The sequence below is a fragment of the Narcine bancroftii genome, chromosome 9 (assembly GCF_036971445.1).
Source record: "Narcine bancroftii isolate sNarBan1 chromosome 9, sNarBan1.hap1, whole genome shotgun sequence".
Taxonomy (NCBI): domain Eukaryota; kingdom Metazoa; phylum Chordata; class Chondrichthyes; order Torpediniformes; family Narcinidae; genus Narcine; species Narcine bancroftii.
In genome coordinates, this window is record NC_091477.1 from 83,930,684 (window position 1) to 83,953,188 (window position 22,505).

General features: G+C 43.4%; 1 long non-coding RNA gene across 1 annotated transcript in view; it reads right to left on the reverse strand.

Moving 5' to 3' along the window:
* Positions 1-9,782, reverse strand: part of LOC138743010 (uncharacterized) — a 64,171-nt gene extending 54,389 nt beyond the window's left edge. The window contains exons 1-2 of the long non-coding RNA XR_011344590.1: positions 9,487-9,782; positions 6,663-6,739 (exon numbers count right to left, since the gene is read on the reverse strand). This is a non-coding gene — a long non-coding RNA (uncharacterized lncRNA). The remainder of the gene's footprint in view (positions 1-6,662; positions 6,740-9,486) is intronic.
* Between the last annotated feature and the right edge of the window lie 12,723 nt (positions 9,783-22,505).

Here is a 22,505-nt window from a genome sequence, read left to right on the forward strand (position 1 = left end):
GGAAGATTTAAGTTATCATCAAATCTATGATTAAAAAAAAAGATTTGATTAAAAAGTTTACTTTAAGACTTTGGTCCTCCATGTGCATGGGCAAAATTTTGACTTGCATCCATTTAGAGATACGATCAATCCTTCGGTCCCAATTACAGTTGTAAGTCGGGATATGAAGAAAGACTGAACAGGCTAATCTTATGTCCTTTGGAGTTTACTGGAATGTAAGGTCACTGGACAGAAATGTAATGCGCAAAAGTGCTGGAGAAACTCAGCAGGTCACAACACTTTTATGCACCTCAATCACAGTGCCTGCAGACTTTCCTTTTTAACTAGATTGAAATGTACAAGGTTTTGCAGGACTAAATATGGTGGACAGGGAGAGAATGTTTCTTCTTGTGGGAGAATCGAGGTCACTGTTTAAAAACAGGAATGCAGCGAACTTTTTGCTCTCAGAATCTTGAGTCTTTGAAACTCTTGAGCAGTACATAGATTCTTGGGAAGAAAGCAAAAGATTGATGGTAAATTTAAGGTTGAAATTAAATCGATCACGATATTGTTACATGATGGATGATGCACCATCAATTACCACAAAAGACTAAGGCTGTGAAACTGATAGGCTTTTATTGACTATAAACTGGAACAGCAATCAACCTCAGTGAGTGATCATGGCAGAAAGAGTGGGGAGCATTGCAAACAGGTAATGGGAAGGATCGGTCTCTGGAGGCATTGTCTAACTGGCAGTGGCCAATCGTAGTAAAATGGTAGTTTACCACAGTGGAACATGCTTAAAGACTCTGCTCCTGCTCCTAATTTATATGTTCACATGCATTTAATGTAGAAGAATAAGAATACTTTACTTTTTAGAGAGTTTGACAAGCTGAGATGGAGACAAAAGAGACCATAGATGCTCTAATTTGCTAGAGGAATATGGTGGTACACCACCGGCCTACTGCAGGGGGAAACCTCTGTATCTGCAGGAGTTTAAGGGAACAGGACAACACCTGGACAGCTGTCAATCATTCGGCCTGAATGGATTAAGCCCCATCCAGTCAGGTGTCAATCACCCTCTGGGATATAAGCCTGTGCCGGCCTCCCGAGACCTCACTCAGAGTTGCTGCAGCTACAGACAGCCTGGCTCTGTGGAAGTCTTTGTGGATTAAAGCCTGTTGTACGGTCTTTACCTTGTGTGTGTCTGATTCTGGCTAACAGCACACCACAATTTAATCCACAATATTTTCCCATGGTTGCCATGGAAAAACTCCTGAGCGCAGGGAACCTCGAAGTCAACCCACGCCACCTGGAAGCCTAGACATGCTTTGAGATCTGGCAGCATGCGGTCGAGGCAATCATCGAGGTGCATGCAGGTGACATCCTGGACTCAGATCAGAAGAGGCTGGTCCTACTCCAGTCATCTTCCAGGCAACCAAAGGCTGCTCCATATATAAGAGCGCAATGGACACTCTCGAGAACTGTAGAAGCCCCCCATGAATGCGGTCTGTGCAAGGTACCTCCTCAGCCCAGCAAACCGAGGAGATGGCTGAGTCTTTCCTGGGACACCTGAGAGATTTGGACCGACCACATCTGGCTGAACTTGGGGTAGGTGCAGAGGAGGTCGAGAGGCTGATCCGGGACGCCTTCGTTCGAGGTCCATCCTCGAACAGGGATGAGAAACTTCTGGAAGACAATATCTACGGCCTAACCAAGTCTGTGGAAGTGGTCCAAACCCTGGAAGCAGCAGCCCTGCACATCGAAGCCTTTGATTTCAGGTTCCCCCAGGCTCCCTCATGGCCCTCTCACACTGCAGATGCAGCCCCAGACCGAGCTGCGGAGGAGAACGATGCTGTGGCAGGTGCCAGGCGCCCCTGTAAGTACTGAGTCAGATTGACAATCGCACAAAAACTGCCCAGCTAGGAATCAGTATTGTTCCTGATGCGGCAAGAAAGGCCACTTTGCAGAAGTGTGCCTCTCAAAACCAGCCAGCAGCTTAGCAGCCCTCTATGACCTCCCAACCTCCCCGCGGACCCCTCCACGTGCGCATGCCGGGTGCTGCCATTGTCCCCACGATGACTTCCGCCTTCCCAAACTTCGATAGTGCAACATCTGGCCATGCCAGCGACTGTCGCAGCATGTGCCCCGAGCACCTGTACCAGCCTCCGCCCTCGCCAGGTCTGCTTGCCAAGAACTACAGCGATGTCACTTCTGGCTCAAATTGTGATGTCACTTCCCCTGGGGCAACGAGCATGGCTGGGGAAGGAGGCCAGCCATGCAATGGGCCCCTACGTGCCACTGTCATCTTGGGCCAGGCAGGAGCCGACACAGAGGACCCCCGATGATGTTGAGAATGATGTGGTCAACACAGGCGATAACCAGGCCACCCTACCGACGCTCCCCATGTCTCCCGAAGCCATAAATCACTGTGCACAACTGGAGAGCAATAACTCTGACTCTGAGATGGTCGTGGCCACCACCACACTGACCAAGGACATCCCTCACGACCTTGGGTGTTCGATGATGGACGTGCAAGTCAACAAGCAGGTAACAAAGTGCCTGTTCAACAGTGGTAGCACTGAGAGTATTCACCCAACCGTGGCCCACTCCCTGAGATTAAAAGTCCACCCCACCACCTGCTCGATCGCCCTCACCGCCAAGGATAAGACTGTTGGTACCCTTGGAAGCTGCTCGGCCGATATAACTGTCGGAGGGGAGACTTACACAGGGCTCACGCTCCTGGTCATGCCCAAACTCTGTGCCCCAATCCTCCTGGGCCTAGATTTCCAGTGCCACCTGCAGAGTGTCACCCTTGCCTTCGGGGGGCCCCAAACTCCACTCACATTACAAAGCATGCCAACCTACCAGCCCTGGCCAACCTGCGGCCTCTCCACACTACGCATCACCCCACCGACGCTCTTCCCACATCTTGCGTTAGGCTGCAAGCCGATCGCCACCAGAAATAGGCACTATTGCGCCGCAGACAGAGACTTCATCAAGGCGGAGGTGCAGTGACTCCTGGCGAAAGGTGTCACCATAGAGCCCAATAACAGCCCTTGGAGAGCTCAAGTCCTGGTCGTCAAAGGGGGAAGTAAGCAGAGGATGGTCATGGATTACAGCCAGACCATTAGCCGGTACAACCAGCTGGATGCCTATCCCCTGCCGAGGATCGCCGACATGGTCAACAAGATAGCCGGCTATCAGGTTTTCTCCACAATTGACCTGAAGTCGGCGTATCACCAAATCCCCATCCACCCGAAGGACAAGCCTTACACCGCCTTTGAGCTGGTTGGCACCTGTACCAGATCCGCCGAGTTCCTTTTGGGGTCACGAATGGTGTCTCCATTTTCCAGCGGGAGATGGTTCGCATGGTAGCATGGTAGACTGGCACAAGCTAAAGGCGACGTTCCCATATCTGGATAACATCACTAACTGTGGCCGTGACCAGCAGGACCATGATGTTAACCTGCAAAAATTCCTCTGGACAACCGGGGAGCTGAACCTCACTTGTAACAAGGAGAAGTGTGTGTTTAGCAGCACCCACCTTGCCATTCTGGGGTACATCATGGCCCATGGAGTCATCAGATGTGCCCATTAATGGAGTTACGCCTCCCCCCCCATGCTAAAAGCCCTCCGGAGGTGCCTTGGCCTGTTCTCTTATTACTCACAGTGGGTCCCTCACTTCTCAGACAAGATCCGACCACTGGCCTAAGCTACAACTTTTCCCCTCCCACCCAAGGCACAGGCAGCCTTCATCTGCATCAGGAAAGACATCACAGATGCCACGATGCAGGCTGTGGATGTGGACTCCCCCGTCCAGGTGGAGAGCGATGCCTCCGAGGTGGCCCTCGCTGATAACCCCAACCAAGGGGGTCGCCCCGTCGCTTTCTTCTCCAGGACATTCCATCATTGAAAAGGAGGCCCAGGCGATTGTGGAAGCGGCTCGCCACTGGCGCCACTACCTGGCCAGCAGGAGATTCACCCTCCTCATGGACCAGCAGGCCGTGGCATCCATGTTTAACACTACCCACAAGAGCAAGATCAAGAACGACAAGATCCTGCGCTGGAGAGTCGAGCTGGCAACCTACAGCTATGACATCCAGTACCACCCAGGAAGTTCAACGACTCCCCGATGCCCTCTCTCGCACCTGCGCGTCTATGCACGACGACAGGCTGCAGGCATTGCACGAGTCCCTCTGCCATTCGGGTGTCACCAGGTTGTACCACTTCATTAAGTCCCAGAATCTGCTGTATATCATCAGAGATGTCAGGGACATGACTGAGGCCTGATGGGTCTGCACGGAGTGTAAACCCTGTTTTTTTCTGCCCGCCCCAGGCCCATGTTGTAAAGGCCACTTGGCCCTTTGAGTGTCTTGGCATGGACTTCAAAGAGCCCCTGCCTTCCACGAACTTAAACGTCTACTTCCTCATGATAATGGACGAGTACTCACGTTTCCCTTTCTCAATCTCTTGCCCGGACACCTCCACGGCCATCATCATCGGGGCCCTGGGGCAGATCTTCACCATGTTTGGGTACCCCGCTTTCGTCCACAGTGAACGCGGGTATAGTTTCATGAGTGACGAGCTGCGCCAGTACCTGACAGAGAGGGGCATTGTGACTAGCCACACGACGAGTTATAACCCTAGAGGCAATGGGCAAGTGGAAAGCGAAAACAGGGTGGTCTGGAAGGCAGTCCTCCTGGATCTCAGATTGAAAGGGTGGACCATTGAGTACTGGTAGGATGCCCTGCCCGAGGCACTCCATGCCATTCAGTCGCTGCAGTGCACAGTTACCAACAAGACCCCTCATGAACGTCTGTTCACATTCCACAGGAAGTCAGCGACTAGAATGTCCCTCCCAGTATGGCTCATGTCCCCGGGACCGATGCTTCTGCATAAATACGTATGGACACACAAGGCCGAACACTTGGTCGAGCAAATCTTCCTCCTACACGCGAACCACAACTACTCCTATGTTGGGTTCGGCAGTGGCAGGGAGTACACAGTCTCAACCAGAGACCTGGCACCAATAGGCGCACCCACCACTCCACGGCATCCTTCAGGCCAGGATGATGCCAACTGGGCACACACCCCTGTCCCCAGGCAGCTATGGGGTGCGCAGGACCTTCTTGATCACCAGGGGCCCGCTTCAGCCCTGGGGGACGAACCTTCACCCCCTCCCCCCACCCATCCAATATGACTTGACCCTGGCCCCCTTGGCCACCCCCCGTGCAGCACCACACCAGTCACACAGACCCCTGCCGCAAGCCCCCCCATTTCCCCTCTGACCAGTGACCAGGAGCCAGTCCTACGACAGTCACAGAGACCCTGGCGGCCGCCGGATCGTCTCAATCTGTAAATATTGTACTTTGTATAGTGGGTACGATTCCTTGTTACTGCAATCCCACCCCCCCCCCCCCCACCCCGGGACAATTTTAAAGAAGTGGGTGATTGTGATGGTACACTGAAGAGGACAACCTCTGTACCTGCAGGAGTGTAAGGGGACAGGACAACACCTGGCTGGCTGTCAATCAGTTGGCCTGAATGGATCAAGCCCCACTCGGTCGGGTGTCAATCACCCTCTGGAATATAAGCCTGTGCCGACCTCCTGAGGTCTCACTCAGAGTTGCTGCAGGTACACCCAACCTGGCTCTGTGGAAGTCTTTGTGGATTAAAGCCTGTTGTACGGTCTTTACTTTGTGTGTGTCTGATTCTGGCTAACAGCGCACCACAAGTAATTTGGCATGCTGAATATCATCTGTGGAGAGAATGGAATAAATGATGTTTCAGATTGAGACCCTGGTTCAATCTCAACCTGAAGTGCTGACGATTACTTTCCATCCACAGAGGCTGCTCAAACTGAGTTCTTCCACTTGTTTGTTCTTTGCTCTAAATGTTTAGATTTGTGGGGAAGGTCTGAGTGAGGCTAAGCACACATTCAACCAATAATAGTAAAGATCTCTGCGTGCACCCCTCCAAAAGCCAGCTAAGTTAAAACCAGGACTGAAGTGGGGAGAAATTTATTCACTCGTGGGTCTTGTGAAAGCTTTTGCTGTGAGGCTTGGTGATGTTTTGCTATTGAATACATTGAGGAGTGAGATTAATTCATTTTGAGCACTGGTAAGAGTCAAAGGATGTGGGAATCTGGCAGAAAAATGGATTGTCTTTGAAAAGTAGCCATGACATTTAATGGTGGAACAGGCTCAATAAATTACATGGCCCATTTTTGCTCAGATTTATGAAATCAGCAAAAGATGATAAAACATACAGCTTCCACATGTGTAGTACCTGTAGTGAGGCAAAATGTCCAAGGTATTTCATGAGTAAAAACTGAAGATAAAGTAACCAAATTCTTTTATAGTTTCATTCTCTCTATGGAATTGATAAACTAAGTTTTTGTTATTGCATTGCAAATGGAACCTCAATTTTGATCTCCAGTCGGATGATTTGCAATCTTTCCCAAGAGCTTCTGAGATAAATTTAATTGTTTAAAATCTTCCAAGGCATTTAAACAAGATCTATAGAAGAGGTATTGATTCTCAGAGGAATTAAACACTTCAGTACAACAATTTGAAGAACATAGAAGATCGTACACTGATGTTTCAAGCAATCGTTCACATGAAAATCCAATCAAAGAGAGTATTACAAGAGTGCCGAGTGAAACACAAAAATAAATTCACCTGTGTTATCCAGAAGATTATCCAAAGGTCCGAGAGGAAACAAAGGAATTTCCATATGCATCCTCCAAGAAGTTCATCTGACCAGCCAGGAAAGAGGCAGGACCAAATTAATTTCCCCATGTCATTCAATGTCTAATCCACCCTTAAGTAGAAACACCTTAGAATTGGTCTGCCTCCCTATCTGGCTGCAAGTTTAAAACCCAGCACATTGGCTAGTCCACTCTCCTCCCCTTGAGACAATCCCTGGACTCTTCTCCAGATCACGTGCCATGGCCGAAGGTGGAAGACCAATTCTAAGGAGTCACGCCCAGGTTGTAGGCTGAGGGCAATGCTGGAGAACAAATTATGTTGGAAAAGGTGGGGGATAGGGCCTCTATTGTGACGTGTATGTGGGGGACAATGTCATGACTCAGTTGTTGCAGATAATAGCTAATTTGTGTTCCTTTCCTAATTGGTGTACTGTACCTACTTGTTTAACCCTCACATCACAATTGGGAGTTGCAATGAGTGGTGATTTATTAGGAGTTGCTATTATCAGTATCTATTGTACATGATTTGTCATTGCTTTGTATGTGTGTATGAATGTCTTCTCTGTTGTGAATGACTCTGTATGTAAATGAAGGCTTTAGCTTACTAACAATACATGTCAGGACATGTTGCTTTTTCAACCCTTCAAACTTATTTAATGTGGTTTCAATGATTTGAATGTCATTGTTAATGTGTGTGTGTGTGTGTGTGTGTGTGTGTGTGTGTGTGTGTGTGTGTGTGTGTGTGTGTGTGTGTGTGTGTGTGTGTGTGTGTGTGTGTCCTGTGGCTCATTCTTGAACACAGCTAACAGGAAGGACTCCACAGGTAGAGGATATAGGATCCTGGGGTTGACTGATGATATTGACAGCCTGGCCAGCTTGTCGACTGGTCAGATAACCTAGAGCCTCAAGGGGAGGGATTGTGGCACCATCTTGTATCACTACTCAGAGGACTGGGGTTCCCAGAGAATAAGGAGAGTCAGAGAGATGCCTTCTGGCCACTGGCAGCTGTCCTGAGGCACCAGCACCAAGTCCTGTGGAAGGAGAAACTGGCGACACTTCTGATTTTCCCTTCTCCTTCTCAAATTGTAGATTAAAACATCATATTATGGTCACTATCTCCCAATGGCTCCTTAACCTTGAATCCCCTTATCAAATCCAGTTCATTACAAAACACTAAATCCAGAATTGCCTTCTTCCTGGTTGGCTGCTGTAAGAATCCATCTCTGAAGCACTCCACAAACTCCCTTTCTTGGAGTCCAGTACCAACCTGACTTTCCCAGCCTACCTGCATGTTGAAATCCCCATAACAACTGTAGCATTACCTTTGTGACATGCCAATTTTAACTCAATTCAACTTGCACCCTATATTCAGGCTACTACTTGGGGGCCTGTAGATAACTCCCATTCAGGTCTTTTTGCCCTTACAATTCCTCAGTTCTATCTATAATGACACTACATTTCCTGATTTTATGTCACCCCCCTTGCAAGTGACTGAATTTAATTCCTGACCAACAGACCCACTCCACCCCCTCTGCCCATCTGTTCGTATACACTTGAATATTCATTATCCCAGCCCTGGTCCTCTTGCGGCCATGTCTCTGTTATTCCTACAACATCCTACTTGCCAAGTTCCAATTGAGCTCATCCACTTTATTTCTTATACTTTGTGCATTTATATATAATACTTTTAATCCATTACTTCTTTCCTCTTTCACATCGATTCCTATTGCACTTGGCCACACTCTCTGATCCCTTCCTGAGCTTTCTGCCCCATTAATTCTGTTGTCTTTCTTATTCTCTCTTACCCTTTAACTTCATCCTCATATTTCCAATTCATTTCCTTTCCCCCACTACTTAGTTTAAGCACACCCATGTAGGTATGGCAAACCTGCCTGCCCGAATGCTGGTACATCGAGAGGACTTATTTACTGTATCCGGTGCACCTGTTGTGGTATTCTCTACATCAGAGAGACTAGTCGCAGACTGGGAGATCACTTCATTCAGCGCCTCTGCTCTGTTCACAGCGACATCGACCTCCTACTGGCTGACCATTTCAATTCTGATTCACACTTCGGTGCTCACATCCTATCTATGGCCTTGTGTACTATCCCATCCTGATTAGAGGAACAACGCCTTATTTTCCGTCTTGGCATTCCCCAGTCAAATCCAGTTCATTACACAACACTAAATCCAGAATTGCCTTCTTCCTGGTTGGCTGCTGTAAGAATCCATCTCTGAAGCACTCCACAAACTCCCTTTCTTGGGGTCCAGTACCAACCTGACTTTCCCAGCCTACCTGCATGTTGAAATCCCCATAACAACTGTAGCATTACCTTTGTGACATGCCAATTTTAACTCAATTCAACTTGCACCCTATATTCAGGCTACTACTTGGGGGCCTGTAGATAACTCCCATTCAGGTCTTTTTGCCCTTACAATTCCTCAGTTCTATCTATAATGACACTACATTTCCTGATTTTATGTCACCCCCCTTGCAAGTGACTGAATTTAATTCCTGACCAACAGACCCACTCCATTAACATTGACTTTACTGCTTTCCATTAACCTGCTTTCCTTTTTTCCATCTCCCCTTTTCCTGTCTTTCCAGTTCACCCACCCAGCCATCGCTCCTCCTCCTCATTGTTGCTGATCTTCCCTCCCTTTTTCCTCCACCTATCATCTCCTGTCTTTGCCAACCCACCTTCCCCTCCCCACTCTTTTGTTCGGATGCCTGCGGCTTTCTCTCATAATTTGATGAAGGGCTCAAGTCTGAAATGTCAGATTTATATCGTTACCTTTGCTACATAAAGGACACTGTTTGTCCTGTGGAGCTTCTCCAGCAGTTTGGTGTTTTTCTTTAACTTCAACCTCAGTGTCTACAGAATTTTGTGATTTATTTGTGTTCCTATGCTAATCGGTGTGCCAGGGCTGCTTGGTGCAAAAGGGGTGGCAGGTATCATTTATTTAACCCTCGCATCACAATCAGGAGTTGTGATTGTCAGTGATTTATCAGGAGATGCAATTATTAGTGATTAACCAGCATTCAATGCATATAATTTTTGCATTATCGCTTTGTATGTGTTAGCAAGTGTGTTCCCTGTTGTGAATTCCCCTGTGTGTAAATAAAGGCTGTAATTTACTACTAACACATGTACAGGGTGTGTTACTTCTTGAATCCTTCAATCTTGTTCTCACCATCACAACTTGGTCAAGAAAAATGAATTGATTGCCTTTTATATCGAAGCAAACATTTCTAAAGCTGTGAGGTTCACTCAGCCCAAGTGAGAGATAATGAGCTGGTCTTTTGTTAAAATTGCTTCAGAACACATTAGATTTGTTCCCACAGCTTTGTTGATGATTTCCATTTTATGCTTGGAACTTTGTTTAATCAACCAGGATGCCAACCGAACTAAGATCAACACTCAGGAATACATGTACATCAGAGTGCAATGCTGCGTGAATTGTGATTGGAATTCAAAATCATAATTAGTCCACCTGGTGCTGGTAACACTGAGCCGATGTTGGTTTCACAGATACTGGAAAGATTAATTAAACTGCCTCTCAAGCTGCAGTTTCGTGAAACAGAGGGACATGTATACAATTCTGCTGTTTGGTTAGCTGGGAGAGGTTCCAGCTTTTAGATTGCTCCTCCTGGTGTTGCTTTATGTACCATGACTAAGCACTGTCTGTGATACCCTGCTGCAGCAGTGAGCAGACACAAAATTCGAGAAAGACTGTCCATCAGGCTTTAGTCAGTGAAAAGTCTCTGCAACAGTGGTAGCTGTACTGGTGGCTCCCGAGTGACTGGCTCGGGAGGGGTTGACTCAGGATTATATTAGACTCAGGTGGTTGATTGACAGCTAGCCGGGTGGAGTTAGATCTATTCAGGTCGGCTGATTGACAGCTGGCATGGTGTGGTCTGGCCTCCGGTGATCTTTCTGCAGGAACAGAGATCGCCCCCTGCAGTAGGCCAGAGGTGTATCACCACACGGTCAACTTGCTGCAGGTGCCATTATAGCCACTTTGATTTGGATAGTGAGAGTGTGAAGCAAGTGGAACAGCACCAGCCTTTGCATCTGGGAAGGATAGGAGTTATGAAGGGAGGGGATGGAATTGTGGGTGCTGCTGTGGGAAGCAGTTCTCAACCTTTGGGGGCCTAAATGAGATTTATCCAAGGAGAACCAGGAGTCAATTTATTTCCAGCCAGGATAATGCAGTCTTTTGCAACTTTCTGCAATATGACCTGTTGGCCCAGTTATTGACAATATCTTTAACACTTCCTGCAGGTTCCACAAAGACTGCCTGCAGTTGATCGGTCTGATATTGCATCAAGTCGACCACTGTCTTCACCAAAATAATTCAGGAGATCACTTCCCCTGTTCACTTAAGATCTCTGGTGTTGGGAAGGTAACAGGCTCCCTTCACCACTGTGTTGCCAAGAGATTGGAGAAAAGAAACTTCCATATATTCTTGTGCTAGATCCACTTGCATTTGGTCCAGCATCACAATCACTAAAAGAAACTAACGATATTCACAGGAATATTACTAAACAAAGTTTAACAATGAATAATGTCTAGAAACATTCAGGCAAATGATCTTAAACTTGGTCAAAAATGTATATTTCAATAACTGTCAAACTGGAGAAACAGGGGGCGTGGCAAGATGGCGTAAGGATCAGACGTGCCTTCCAGTCCTCTCCTGACTCTATCTTATTGTTTTGTCTAGAAATGCCCGTTAAAATTCTTTAAAAGTTTAGATAACTTCAGTGCTGTTAATTTAACTTATGATGGTACAATTGGTGGAAAAGCGCACAAAAAAAAGACAACAGATCATCAAAAAACTACATTTTCCAAAAGTTCAAGTTTTGGAGCCTACCTACAGGAAAGACACCGGGACTCACCGTGAAATGGATCCCAGGAGAGACGTACAGTGTTCGGATGTAGAGCTCTATGTTACATCAGTAGAGCCCCCTAAAGAGGGCGCCAAACAGCCTTTAGAACAAAGAGTTACTCAAAGGCATTTGTCAACTGTAGAGGTGGCGCTGCAAACTGCATCTCTTGAGATACAAGAACCTATACAACTTGATGTACTGGGAGAATTTAATACATTATGGACTGGGGAAAACCCCAGCCAGCGTCCTCCAGTCATTGCTGGAGAGGCTGTGGCTGGGGTTTCCACATGCAGTCATACTACAAGGAAGGCAACCAGAATGAAGGAATAGAAGATCCTTTGGAGAAGAAGCAGTAATCTGTTGAGCCAAAATCTCTTCCAATTGAAAAGATTTTTGTGAATCTTGAATCTAAATGATCTTTATACAATGCAGGTATTATTCAAGATTATGACTGAACTTGGTACTAGGTTTAATACTTTGGTGAAAATACATTCTCAACAGATGGCTGAGTTTGGAGCCTTTAAGCTTGAAGTGAGAGATAAATTTAATTCGTGTGAAGAAGATATAGACGAAATACGGGATCAAGTTTTTGATGTGACCAAAATGGTCGAAGACTTACAAACACAAAATTAAAATTTGGTGAAAAAGATCGATTATTTGGAAAACCAATCCAGACGGAACAATATAAAGATTATTGGTTTGCCGGAAGGTATGGAGGGACCAGACCCAAGAAAATTTTTTACTGAATACATTCCGCCGGTATTGGGTCAAGAACATTTCCCGGAAGGTATAATACTGGAACGTGCTCACAGAGCCTTGCATAGAAGACCTATTTCAGGTCAAAGTCCAAGACCTGTTTTGGTTCGTTTCTTGAATTATTATGACAGAGAAATAATTTTACGAGTGGCTATTAGAAATGCACAACAGAGAAAATCACCCTTGATGATTCAAAATAATCGAGTTTTCTTCTATGCGGATTTGAGTCAAGAAGTTATGTTCCAACGACGGGAATTCAATCCTGCTAAAGAATTGTTGTGGAAGAAAGGTTACAAGACAACCTTTAGATATCCAGCTGTTTTGAAGGTTTTTCAACTTTGCCAACCAAAGTTCTTTGATTCTCCAAAGGAAGCTATAGCATTTGCTCAAGAGCTGCCAATTACTCAGTTTCAACAGAGACATAGTCCGCCGCGATCTCTAAGGAGACAAGAGATGGAAGAAAAGAGCCGTGCTCCAAGAAGGAATGGTTGTAATGGTGACTCGGCAGTTGGAGCTGATTAAAAGAAGAGTTGTCCTTTTTTTTTCTAATCTTTTTTTTAAAAAAGGTATATTAAATAATGATGATGTTAGTTTAAGATGAAGTGAGAGTTGGGGGAGAGAACTGGATAGGCACTATTTCCTGAAAGTCATCTGCTACGTGTGAGTTATCTCACACCCATTTTTTTTGGGAGTTACCGCATTGCACGGTTTAGACGGGAGGGGGTATTTTTAACCTCCTACCCGTTTTTTTTCCTTTTTTTTGAATTATTAGATTAAAGAGTGAAGGGTTTTTTTTGTTTAAATATTAAAAAAAAGCATAAGAAAGTATTTGATTGTTTAAAAAACTAAAAATTGATGTGGGTTTTTTTCGTAAAGTTTATTCAGTAGATAAGGAATATCTGAAATTTAAATGTGAATGGGATGGATACGTTTTTTAATATTTTTTCTTTAACTTTAAGGTGAAAGGAGTGGTAATTCTGGTGTATATTATTTTGCTATTTTAGTTATAGAACGAAGGGAATAATGGTGAAAGTTATAAATTGAATTGTACAATTCTTAATGAGGCTTGAATTTTGTTTGTGGTTTATGCTCCATTTGTTGAAGATATAGATTTCGTTGTAGATGTGTTTTTATTATTTGGATATCTGAATTTTAACGTAATGATTGGGGATATTTAAATATGGTATTGGAGCTTTTATGGGATAACTATTTAAGAGTAAAAGGGAAAAATGGTGGAAGAGTACTAAAATTGAATTGTACAATGCTTAATGAGGTTTGAATTTTGTTTTAAGATGGTGGTTTATGTGACTAATATGATGATAGATGTGAAGTTGGTTGATATTTGGTGAAGGTTTATCTCTATAGAGAAAGTTTTTTTTTCATCTTTTTTTCATGCTACAATTTTTTTTTTAAGAATTGATTATTGTTTAAGAATTTTTGATAGATAATGTTACTAACTTTACTAATTTTTTATATTGTTTGAGTTAAATATGTGTTTCATCTTAACTCCGTTTGTTAAATATATGCATTTAAGTTTGATTTAAATATGTTTTTTAAGCCTGATATCTTAGTATTAATTACTTTTCTTTTTGTTAGTACTTTAATCGGTTATGTTTTTGTTTTTTTTTGTAAGTGGGTTTTTTTTCTCACATATATTATTAACTTTATTAATTCTTCACTCTTTATTTTTGGGGGGGAAAGGGGGAGTTGGACTAATTTGAGTTGGGTTATTAATGTGTAATAATTATTGGGGAGGGTATAGTTTATTTAGATTACTGATACTGTATTATAATTTTATTATTTTATTCTTAATTTTTTTTTAAATGTAATCCTATATGTTATTCATGTTATAAAATCTTAAATAAAGTTTAAAAAAAAAGTGGAGAAACAGAATATAGTGATGGCAAAGCTTAGGGAGAGAATATCAAGACTTGGCACAACAGTTGAAGCCACAGTTACTAACAATGTCCACACAGCAATCATGCTCCTTTGCTTCACACCGCATTTACTCTGGCAGTGCTCTTCTGGTGTCCGTCAGCCAGCTTGTCCTGCTGCTGCAACTCATGATGAGGTGTGCTGTCTGAAACTGGATCAGCTGGACCTAGAACTGTTTGAGATCATTATTCACAGCTACTTAGGGCCTTCTGCACTTCAAGAACGCAGTAGCCATTTGTCAGTAATCTAGGGGTGAGAGGTGTTATATGGCGAGCTCTCCACTGCCCACCGAGACAGAGGTGCACCAAAGAAGAGGTACAAGGACTGCTTAAAGAAATCTCTTGTTGCCTGCCCCATTGACCACCGCCAGTGGGCTGATATCGCCTCCAACCGTGCATCTTGGTGCCTCACAGTTCGGCGGACAGCAACCTCCTTTGAAGAAGACCGCAAAGCCCACCTCACTGACAAAAGTCAAAGGAGGAAAAACCCAACACCCAACCCCAACCCACCAATTTCCCCCTGCAACCGCTGCAGCTGAGCCTGCCTGTCCCGCATCGGACTTGTTAGCCACGAACGAGCCTGCAGCTGACATGGACATTACCCCTCCATAAATCTTCGTCTGCGAAGCCAAGCCAAAGAAAAGAAGAAAGAAGAAAAGAAAGGGGTGAGGGGCAGTATATGAAACTAGCGAGACAAATTCACCAAGAACAGGCACCAAGGATCTGAACGGGGTGATCAGTCAATGATTTTGGTCAGAATAGGCCACATAATACATAAATTTGTATTATGATCTTCCTGTCTCTTGTCTGATTTTTTTTTTTTGCTCGAGCAGACAGAGGCGACCTGCAGCAGTTGGATGGTTAAAAGAAAATTGTGTTATTGTAGCATTTTGGGTTTCTATTTAGCTACCCTCTTGAAGGCATCAGTTGCACAGAAATCTGTTGCTGTTTTGTGCCACAGATGCTGGAAATTGGAAATAAAAACAGAAAGTGTCAGAAATACTCAGCAGGTTAGGCAGCATCTGTGGAAAGAGGAACAGCATGAATAGTTTGGGTCCAAGACCCTTCGTCTGACCTGGGAAGAAGTGAAACCAAGTAGTTTGAAATTACAAAAATGGTGGATGAGGGATGCCTCTGACACCCATTTGGACTGAGACCTGGGTTGCCATGGTGATATTCTCCACCATTGTGACAGAATAATGGAGATTTGTATTCCTAAACCAAGCCAGTACGTTGCTTAGAGACCACCTTGACGTTGTCAAATACTGAATGGTGGCTGCCCTTATTTTGAGCAGAAGTGGAAGTTGTTCCAACACTGCCAACAGTTTAGAGGATGTCAAACTGTCGTCACATTCCGAGCCCATTGGAAAGAAGTGAGTGCAGAGAGTGGAGGATGCCATTGTCAGCCATATTTACCCCAGGACTTTCAATAGCACCAACAGGAGCAAGCAGAGAGCATTCATCAGCACAGCGGGCAAATAAATTTGCCATCAGATTCAGGCAAGTTTCAAGCTTTTGCCGGCACCCAGGAGAGTAAAGGTGGAGGCTGGGCAAAAGTAATTCTGTTCATTTTCAAGAAGAAATTGTTAGCCCATCCTGGATACAAAGGATTTGCTTCAGGCACCTAAAACAGATGTCAAGTCTGAATGTTAGAAAAGTCTTATCAGAGTAGGGGAGTGACTATCTCTTTGAGCCCTTGTACAGTGGAATGGTTAACCAGGTATGTCACAAACACATCTTGACTGCATGCTGAGCAGTGAGTGTCTTTAATATCACCACCTGCCTTACTCTTCTTCCTTTATTTTCTCAATTGCTGCTGTGGAGCAGTCAAGGACTGGGTCTCATACGAAGGATAACAGAAATCGTCATTAACGATAATCTGTGATTATGATAAATGTAATAAAGTCTGTTAGCATTAATCTTAATGGTTTAAACAACCCTGTGAAAAGGAAGAGAGTACTTTCGTATATTAATAAAATGTGAGCGGACCTGGCCTTCTTCCAGGAAACACATTTAATTTCTAAGAATCATCAAAAATTGAAAAGAGTCTAGGTGAGCCAGGCTATAACATTGTCCTTTAATTCTAAAGCAAGGGCAATAGTGATCTTAATAAAGAAGAATCTTCCAGTTGTGATACAAAATGTTGTAACTGTCCTGACAGGTAAATATGTGAAGATAAATTGTCAGATATATTCTGAATCTTGGACCTTTTTAAATCTATATGCCCTAAATGCAGATGATGAAAGTTTTAAAATAAACTCTTTTTCAATTGGCAGATGCACATCAAAATATAATAGTTGGGTGGGGGAGGGTGATTTTAATTCTTGACTGGTCCCATTTTTGACAAATCAACAAAAGCAGTGGCCAGGACAAAAATAGCTAAAGCTTCCTTAGTTTCAATGAGAGAGCCGAATTTAATGGACATCTGGAGGAAATTATATCCAAGACAAAGAGATTACTCCTTTTACTCTAATAGATATCATTTGTACTCAAGGATAGATTTATTTTTGCTATCAGTGCATTTACAGGATAGAATCATGGAAATTGAGTATAAGGTGAGAGTCCTGTCAGACCATTCATCTCTTTTATTATAAATTATTATGCCTGATAAACAGGACATAATGTATAGATTGCATTTCAATCCATTGTTGTTGAGAAGATTTGAATGTTGTGACTTTATTAGAAGACATATTGGAATCTTCTGTGAGACTAACTGTCATTCTACTGCAATAAATTTACTATATGAGACATTTTAAAAGCTTATTTAAAGGGTCAAATAGTTTGTTATACATTGAGAATTTTAAAAGAATACACAAGAGAGGTAGATAAATTGGAACAAGAGATACATCATTTGGAGAAGGATCTGCAGTTGAGGAGCTCAGAACAGAAATGAAGAGTACTTACTAATAAAAAAAAAACTCAAGTATAACACGTTACAAACTTATAAGATAGAGAAAGCAATAATGAGAACAAAACAAAGGTACAATGTCCTGGGGGAAAGAGCTCATAAGGTCCTATCTTCGCAGCTGAAAACAGGTCTTGAGAACAATTAACACAATTGAAACAGAAGCCAATAGAATTATAAGCCACAGGAAATTACTGAGTCTTTCAAATCATTCTATTGCAAATTATACAAATCGGAATCTCAAAGAGATATTAATGAAATAAATGATTATTTGTCAAAATTGACTTCCCCAAATTTAGATTTGGTTGAGCAGATGGATCTCAATGCATCTTTTTCTCAATTGGAGATAGAAGAGGCATTGAATTCCTTGCATGTTAATAGATCTCTTGGTGAGAATAGTTTTCCATCAGAATTTTATAAAGAATTTAAAGATTTGTTAATGCCTCTTTTTATGGAGGTATTAGTGGTTGGAACACATACCTTGCCAGATTCTTTCTCAACAGCAATAATAATGGTAATTCCCCAAAAAGATAGACACCTATTGAAACAATCATCATATAGGCTGATCTTTTTGGTCAATATGGATTATAAAATACTAGGCAACGTTTTGGCAAAACGTATGACAAATCTTTTGCCAAAATTGATAAATAAGGGACCAAACAGGATTTGTTAAGAAAAGGCAATCATCAGACAATGTAACCAGATTGCTTAATATAATTTATTTAGCCCAGAAACGAGGTGCTTTAAGTGTGGCAGTTGGCTTGGATGCAGAAAATGCTTTGATAGACTGGAGTGGGACATTTTATTTAAAGAACTGAGGAAATCTGGATTAGATCAAAACTTTATAAATTGGATTTGAGCCCTATATAATGAACCTAAGGCCAGAGTTGTGACAAATGACTGATTATCTTCAACATTCCCACTGCCCAGATCTACCAGACAAGGATGTCCATTATCTCCGGGGTTCAGGGTTGCAGACGATGTATTAATATATCTGACAATTGGAAGATTATAGGAGGGTATCTGGGTATAAAATTAATTGGGATAAGAGTGAGATTATGTTATTAATTGATGAGGATTATACAAATTGAAAAATAAGTACACAATTTAGATGGCCAAAGAATGGGATTAAGTATTTGGGGATCAAAAATGGATAAAATGAACTACCTCCCCTTGCTTCAAAAGTTTGAAGTTTTAAATAAATGAATAACTCTTCTGATAACTTTAATTGGAAGGGTTAATGATATTAAAATGAATATAGCCCCGCATATATAATATCTCTTTCAGATGCTTCCAATACCATTACCACAGAAGATTTTTTTTTCAAAATTTGAATAAGTTAGTATAGAAATTTCTTTGGAAACGTAAGTGAGCCAGAGTCTCCTTGCAGTTACTTGGAAGTCTAATTCCCCTCTGGACATTGCCCAGTGGAATGCAGAAATGCATAGTTGTGTTCCCCTGGAGAAAATGACTTGTAACGTAAGGAAGAAGTAGAACATGTTTTTGCAGGTATGGCAGCCATATTTGCAGAATGCAGGGTTGAATATTGAGGGGCACTTACTCTTTTCCTGAATTCTACACCCTGGTTCTTACCCGTATTAGAGATTTCTTACTTCTCTATTTTCTTTTTTATTATCTATCTTCTTTTTTCTTTATTTCTGGGATTTTTTGGGGGATGAGATGGAATTGTTTGGAGACATGGACAACTTGTACCATTATTTTTTTTTCATTTCAATCTATATATTTGAAATGATTATTTTGGATGCATGCTGTCCACAAAATTAAAATATAATTTAAAAAAGAACTGGGTCCCATTATTATGAAAGCATGGAGGATGCAGAAGGCAATAAAATCCCTCACGTAGACTGAGGATGTTCCACGACTTGACTGAGCATCCAAATCTCTCGAACCTGAAGGTGGTCTCCACTATGATCAGAGTATCCTGGCCGTTTACTGGAATTACAATCTCTCCAGCAGATGGACGAATGAGAAGCCCAAGATTCAGTGGAATAATCACGTCCTGCAAGTGCCACCCTTTGGGCCAGAGCAGCAGCTGAAATATGGCAAATACATCAGCCTGCCTCAAATGGAAAGGGTATTATTGGTTTCCATGTGCATAAAATTTCTGATGTAACTCCCTTTTCACTTGGAATTCATCTTGATTGATGTGTTGAACCTACAGTAGTTCTCTAAGCTTATGGGATGTTTGTTTTCTGGACCAATATATGTCAATCATCTGCTGCTCATGGAAAAGGGGATTAATTTTCTTGACATCAAGTAGGGGTGGGGGAGGGGGGGGGTGGGAGTGCTCAGCCAAGTTGTCAATGCAGCAGTGTGCTATATATATACCCCATAACCTTATAAAATTTACAATTGTACATTATAAATGTATGTGTCACTGTCCACAGCAAAAGACAGAGTTTTTCTGTTTGCTTACAAGATTTATACATGCCTAGTTGATAATCTTTCTTTCATCTACTACCTGTGATCAGTATCTGAGTTTTTAATACTGGTTCCTGCTCCTCAAAGTGCAATGGTAGGAGTACCTTAACCTGCAGCCCTTTTCCTAGAGACTGTGAAGAAACTGCACCCACCTTGCCTACTCATTTCAGCATGTAACCAATAGCATTCAATTGTGGAGAACTCCCTGCACTTGATGTAAATTACGAGATGTAACAACTGTCAATATTGGAAATGATCTGGAGTCCAAGATGTTCAGAACTATTACAGTCAGAGAGGTTCGAGCAGGGTTGTACCTGGTTCTCGTTCTTCTCCCTTGAGCAGAAATTACTTGCAGTCTCAACTCATACAAGAGTGCAAATGGAGAGAATATTCTTATTAAGCAGCTCACAGATCACTTATTTTGTTGCCTTTGGCTAATTTTTGTCATGCAGGAGGTGCAAACTTGCTACTTTTAAAACAACAAAGTCTTGCAATTTTACTCTTCAGTTCTGCAAAGTACAAAGGAGTCTCTTCCAACTCTTTTCCAAAATATCTGTTAGTTTATCATACCTTTTAAATAGAATGAGGGTAGGACCTTTCCCTATAGTGCAAAAATGGCTTCCAGTGCACAAATCACACTCGATGGTAGGTGCTTGTTGATTGGTCATAACATCACGACTCGAGAGGAGAGGCTATAACAATAACTCTTTACTACTGTCTATAACTCTGTACATGGTGGCTGTACTGTGTCTGGACTCCACTGAACTCTCACCTGCCAATCTGGATCTCACCCATACACAAACCATTATCACCAGTAAGGAGGTTGCAATGCGATTGCAGTGGGTGCCAAGCAACTGATCTACATCTCCTTTCTTTAGTAACTCCAACATAACACATTTTGCCAGTTAACATTGCACAATGAACACAACCGACGTGGATCAGTCTTTCTTCTCAGGGTTCAGTTTACAGATGTGCACGGAGAACGTACTGTAACAGCCCTCTGTGGAGGTAGAGGCCTGTGGTATCTCAACCTGAGAACGTGCGCTGTCCATTATCTCAGGTGTGACGACTGAGCACAGTCTCGTCAGGATTGTGTTGAACTGGGACCAGCTTCCTTACGGGAAGGATGTGTTGTCAGCCTTTCCTGTATACTTTCCCTTCCAATCAGAACAGGTATGACCTCAGCTCCTGGCAGTTTTTGACCACCATGCCCTGTGGAGTTTGATGATGTCCCTCTGTCAAAGGCTCGAGCGGTCATCTTGCCCTTGTCATAACACTCTTTCTGTGACAGTCTTTTGCTCAACAGCTGGGCCTTGATCTGTGGATTTCTCATTTGGAGCTCCAGAAGCTTCCTTGCTACAGGTAAGGTTGTGAGCATCTGTCTCGAGGGAAGTTTCTCAGGTAAAGCAGATTGAGGACCATGTCCATTTTCTCCCTGTAGTAGGACTTTTCCATGAGCTGTTTCAGACTTACTGCAGTTCTCTTATTCTGAGCTGCTGGTGATGTGAATGAAGTCTCACTCTGCTGTAAAGTCCTTAAACTTTTGACTCATAAACTGTCTGCCATTGACTGATAACAGGGTATGTGGTCCTTCATGCACTGAGAAGTGCCTTTTCAACTTGGTGATGACTGTTGTGGAAGTAGCATCACATAACAGGTCTATTTTGAACCACCCCGAATACGAATTAACCAATGCTAGGTATTGCTGACATCACCACTCAAAACTGTCAGTTGCCACAGTAAATCTGGAACCAGATGAAGCTGTAATGGTTCCTTCTGCTAGTGTGGCTTAGTGCTGTTACACCCCGAGCAAGCTTACACCTCTTGGTCGATGCTCTCGGTCATCCCAGGCCAAAAAACTATGTCCCTCGTCCTCCGTTTTGTTGCCTCTGCACCTGGATGCCTTCTGTGCAGGATGTTGACATATGTCTTCTGCAACGATTTGGGAATCACAGCTCCCTGGCCTTTCATTACGATCCCTTCCTCAATGAGTGGTTCATCACAGAACAGGAAGTAGGGGCGCACTGCTGGGGGCAGACTGCGCTGCTTGCTTGGCCAACCACTCTTGATGAAAGTGCCAAGGGTCTTTAAAGTAGTGTCCTCTGCTGTGTGTCTCCTTAACTCCTCCAGGTGAGAGGAGGATATGTGAGTGACTGTCATCGCATTGAAATGTTGGACAGTGGATCTCTAGGGGCATGAGACAACATGTCAGCTAGGTGCATCTCTTTTCCGCACTTGTATACCTGGGTGATATTGAATTTCTGTACCATGACAATCATCCTTTGTAACCTCGCTGGTGCTGAATGTATGGGCTTCTTCAATATTATGACTAGGATTTGGTGATCGGTCTCTATGGTCACTGTCTTACCAGAGATGTAGTCATTAAAATTGGAACAGGAAAAAACCACCGGCAACAATTCTTTTTTGATTTGGTCTCTGTATCAGTGAGTGACCTCGAGGAATAGGCCACTGGGCTTCCATCTTGCAAGCATGCCGCACTGAGCCCAGACTGCGAGGTGTCACAGGACAGCATTACTGGCTTTCAGACATCATAATATTACAAAACTGGTGGGCATGACATATGCTTCTTTAAACTGTCATTCCGTTGCTGCTCATGCCAAGTCCACTCTATGTTCTTATGCGTAAGCTGTCTCAATGTAGCTGTGAGTTCACTTGAGTTCGAGATGAACTTGCCCAGATAGTTAACCATACTGAAAAACCTCTGTAGGGCTGCAATGGCAGCGGGTGCCGAGCAACTGGTTGACAGTCAAATGTAGCAGCACATGTGTAAAGCTTGCTGTGAGGAAGATCGGCAATATCCCTTGTTCTGTTGCATATTTTGGAAGAGTCTTATAACCACAGAACTGCACAATATAATGCTAAGAT